Consider the following 5,411-nt stretch of genomic DNA (forward strand, 5'->3'; position numbering starts at 1 on the left):
GTTTTACCTTTCATTGACAACAGTTTACCGACCCCTGCCTTATAATGTTGAATTAAAACAGGCTAGCAAAGAAATAAATTAGTGTATGCAATCCTCGAACTAACTTTAATTAACTCAGGATTATTTGGCTTAGCTTATAGTTAAGTTGTGAAAACTGTTGAAAGTTATTTTTTTCTTGATTGTTGAACCTATCTCTTTATTTTAAATTTTATATAGTGTTATTTAACTATTAATTTATAATTTTATTACGTTTATAACCCGCTAAAAAGAGATTTTTCAAAAAAACACGGTTAAGACTAAAATTGCCTGCTAATTTTTCAGCTTAAAAACGTTGTTTTTTAAAAGGTTTTTATTATAATCTTTTATTTATTTGACAAGAAATTTATAAGCTTTTGAATACAAACAATTATAATTACATATGTTTTTCTTAATTATTGTCTATTATAAAAAGAGTAGTTTTTAAACACTAATCAACCACTAATAAATTCAACTGCATTTTATAAAAAATATAACTAAACTATTTAAGTTTTATTCTTTATTAGCTTTTTTTTTATACTTTATTTCTAGTATTTATTAGGTCAGTTTTTTAGGAGTAAAATATTTCATTAAAATTGTCACACGTAAAAACTATACCCCGTCGACATGTGTAATACTGCTTAATATGAAACACATTTACTTTAACTTGAAATAAGACTTAGCATAATAAAATATATATTAAAACCTACAATTTCGACTCACTTATAAAATAGTTAACGTTTTCTTATTTTTATATATTGTGTAATTTAATTTCGATTATCCACTTTATAGTAAAGGTAATTACGACTTAAATTAATTTTTATGAAAAATGTTTAAATGTTTTTTTTTTTTTTTACCAATTTTCACGCATTTTAGATAGTTTTTCCCGATCATTGAATGAGTATGAAACTGATAAGCGCAAATTCAATCCACATGTTACGTTGTTCAAAATCACACAGAAAACAAGGAAAAAAGTATGTGATTTTCTTGTTAATATTTGTTATAAAGCTATTAGCTAAAAGTACAAATTATTCTGTAACCTTAAATTTAATATTATTAAGTTTCAAATCTCTGTTTTAAAGATTTTTTTGAAATAAGACTTATTCTAAAAATTCATGAAAGCAATAAAAAATTTTGATAACCTAACTTTAAAAATATATATATTAACGCATTCATAAGTTTTTGATTTACTTAAATTAATTTATATAAATTGTAGTGGGTATTAAAAAAAACTATTATAACTAAATAGGTATACTATCAGAATCCACTTTTTTTTTATTAATTTACTTTATATATTTTTTCATGTAAAAAAATTATTTTTTATTAATTTTCACTATCACTGTTACCCCTAACCCTTACCCTCGATCGCTAAGCGGTTCTCGAATTTGACTGGGTGGATTTTGAACGCGGGTGGATTTCGAATGCGGGTAGATTTTGATCGCGGGTAGATTTTGAAAACTATTTTACTCCAGTTGAGCTTCTGTGAGTTAGTTAAAAAGCAACTCTCTAAAATGGCTCTTGTTAAAGTGTAGATTCTTAGAAAAGTATCTTTTTGGTTTGAGTTTATTCTATTTTTAACTGCCATGACAAATTATATCTTCGAAAGTTTTCTCTTATTTTAAGTTCGGGTTGAAATTTTAATGTTTTGATATCATTCTTTTTAGACGAAAATGAAGAAGCTGGACGTTGACTACGAAGAGCTGAAGGAAGTTTGTTTCGGAGAGGTGGAAGTGGACCGGGTCCAGCTGCTGTCGATGACGCACGCCAAAGAAGAGGACGGGTACTACAAATCGTTCGCGCAAGTTCCAATAAAACCCGATGTCAGTGCTTAGGTTTAACGCCAGCTTATTTTTGCTGTTGAAATGCAGCCTGTTTAGTGTTTAAATCTGTTTACAGGGTTGCCACACACTCAGGGGATTCAGGGAAACTCAGGAAATTTTGATTCTCTTTTTTTAACTCAGGGCAGTTTTGGTTTTTTCTAAAAAATTCAGGGAAATTTGAAATTTTTTTTTGAAAATCTTAGGGAAATTTTTTTCTGGTTCTAGAATGAGATTTAGTTAATCCAGTTTCAATATTTTGTACAAAAAAGTTAATTTTATTTATTATTAAGTGCTTATTTAAAAATTTTTAGTCTTGCGGCAAGTTCTTTAAAATTTTTAGAATTAACATGGTAAGTTAAGTTTTTATTAAAAGAAAAAATTAAGGATTATAAAAATCAGGGAAACTCAGGGAAAATTTTTTGACTCAAAGAGTGGCAACCCTGTGTTTAGGCTAAAGTTGGCAATTAGTATTTATGTATATGTAGTAGGGTATTTAGGCTATTACGGAAAATAACTGTTGAATGGACAAAAATGTATAAATGTAGTTAGCTAGTAAACAGGCGATGTTTTGTATAATGACGTGGTAATTTTTGTTTCAATTTCAACCAAAAGAGAAATTATGAAAAATTATCAAATATTTCCTATAGTATTAATAGATTAGGTAATTTATAATGCCCTTATGGTTTAGTTGTATTTTTGCTTTACGAATAGCTCGTTTGATTTATAGTAAATCATAAATTTTTTATGTATACAAATAAAATAAAGAAACTTTGAAGATACTTGTTAAGTTGAGAAAATTTTGACTCTTTAAAAAAGTTACAATTTAGTTTGATAGATACAATGTAAAGTTTATATCATTGAGAAATGCTCAACTACTTAAAGAATAAGTTGAGAATAAGCGTAGTAAAAATTAAAGTTAGAATCAAAGTTTATCTTACTACTTGTTGGTTCCTTCACAACTGTGAGTCTGAATAAAGAAGGTTGAAAATTTTTTTGACTAAAAATAACAGCAAGAAAGGCCAGCAATAAGTTTTTAATTATATAAAACTTATAATAAATTAACATATTTACAATGCACTGCTGTGACTTTATTGCAAATTCAATGCTTTTTATAAAACTTAAGTACCATTCAAGCTTTCAAAGTTGTTCAGAATACATTTGTTATTGTACGTACTTATTTTTTGTTCCAATATAATGTTTATGTACGAGTGTGAAGTTAGCTTGAATAAATTAAAAAAAAATGTCCAAACTTTAGATCTAATTATTTTCTTATCTTAATTGAGTTTTTTTATGATTTTTTTTATTTTATGAGTTTGAGTTCAGTATTCATAAAATTCATAAAAAAACCCAATTAAAGCCAAATTGTGCAAAATATTGACAGTAGTGTAAAAAAAATTATAGCCGTTTATACACATATTATTAAGAAGATAAAAATAAAAAATATTATTATTTTTCTTTTTACTAAAACTCATAAAAAAAAAATATAAAAAAAGCCTTCTTTTCTAAGGGGCCCCACTCAAAAAACCAAACCTCAATCCAATAATTTTTTTTTTATTAAAGAAAATTGTCCGTTCTCTAGAATAAAAAAGAAGGTTTTAATTAGCTATTAAGATAAGGAAAATAATTAGATCCAAAGTTTGGACATTTAAAAAAAAAATATTCAAGCTAATTTCACATTCGTTGTTTATGTATATAGGTTTTAACTAACTTTTTTCTTGATTCTAAATTTTTCACAAAATTATGTTTTCAAAAACATATCAAACTTTTTTTAAAGGTAGTTTGCAGAGGCAACTTGAGCAGAGGCCATTCGAAGAGAGGCGATTCGAGCAGAGGCGATTCGAGCAGAAGAAGCTCGAGCAGAGGCGATTCGAGCAGAAGCAACTCGAGCAGAGGCGATTCGAGCAGAGGAAACTCGAGCAGAGGAAATTCGAGCAGAGGCAACTCGAGCAGAGGAAACTCGAGCAGAGGAAACTCGAGCAGAGGCGATTCGAGCAGGGAAAACTTGAGCAGAGGCGATTCGAGCAGAGGCAACTCGAGCAGGGACAAATCGAGAAGAGGTAACTCGAGCAAGGACAACTTGAGCGGAGGCAACTCTATCAGAGGCGATTCAAACAGGGACAACTTGAGCAGAGGCAACTCTAACAGAGGCAAATCGAGAAGAGGCAACTCGAGCAGAGGCGATTCGAAGAGAGGCAACTCTAGCAGAGGCAACTCTAACAGAGGCAACTCTAGCAGAGGTAACTCTAGCAGAGGCAACTCTAGCAGAGGCAACTCTAGCAGAGGCAACTCGAGCAGAGGCAACTCTAGCAGAGGCAACTCGAGCAGAGACAACTCGAACAGAGGCAACTCGAGCAGGGACAAATCGAATAGAGGCAATTAAAGCACCGGCTACTGGTTTTTTTTTTTTCTTCACCCACCTAAGAATAATATCACGCGACGCCACTGGTATATAGTGAAGTATAGTAGATTGTAAATATATATCTAGAATTAAAAAACTCGTGCAAGTTTTATTTTTGAATGTGATTTTTTGCTAAATTTATTTATAATAGCAAACAGACTATCATATGCAACAGAGCAAATAAAACAAAATAAAGTTATACATTAAATGTTTTTAAACTTAACATTGTTTTTCTTTAATAAGCTTTAAAAGTTAACGTTCCAATTCTTTAAAACTTTTTTAGCATTGCCAGAATAAAAAGTATTTCATTCATTAACATTAACTTTAACAACTTTTTGTTAAATTGTAAAAAGTATAATAGAAGTATTAAAACTACACTTTTGATTGCTCTTATTGCTTAAATTATGAAATGTTAGTCTGTTTTAATATTTTGTTTAACTTATTTCAAGTATTTAGCAGGTTATAATTTTCTTTTACTTTCATAATTATAAAACATTTAGAAGTATTTTACAGAGGTAATTTGATATATTTATATATTACAAGAAAGTTTCAATTTAAATTACCTCACTTTTTGTGGTTGCCTTGATTTTTTATTCTTAAATGTATCATAAAGGATTTAATAATTTAAAATAGTTTTTAATTTTGTGACATTTTAGTAGTTTGTTTTAGTAAATATTCTAATAGTGTGTAAATATATAATTAAACTTTCAATATAATTATATTTTATTCTACATTAAAGAATTAAACAATATTTGACACTAAAATAAATTCTTTCAAACAATATAAATAAGACTCAATTTTTCAGAACATATATATTTCATGCTTCTTTCATCAGTTGTATACTAAGCAATAAAAATAAAATTTCAAATCTAACTTATATCGTGAAAATGCGATCAACGTAATTAATAATGATAAAGCAAAGAGTAATTAACAATACATAAGTACTTCTAATTACAATGCAACTAAAAAAAAAATAAAACAGAGCAACACCTTATAAAACAATTTAAGAAAACAACGAAACAGTATAATCAAAATATTTATGTTTACATAATTTAGGTTTTCTTAACAAAGTACAAATAGCCTCAAGTTTAATTAAATCCGAAATGTGAAAACAATTTTTAACAATTTAAAATCTTTTTAAATTATAATTACTAGCACAACCAAGGTTATTTACTAAG

This window comes from Thalia democratica, unplaced genomic scaffold (assembly GCF_965202585.1).
Source record: "Thalia democratica unplaced genomic scaffold, ktThaDemo2.hap1.1 HAP1_SCAFFOLD_175, whole genome shotgun sequence".
NCBI classification, from domain to species: domain Eukaryota; kingdom Metazoa; phylum Chordata; class Thaliacea; order Salpida; family Salpidae; genus Thalia; species Thalia democratica.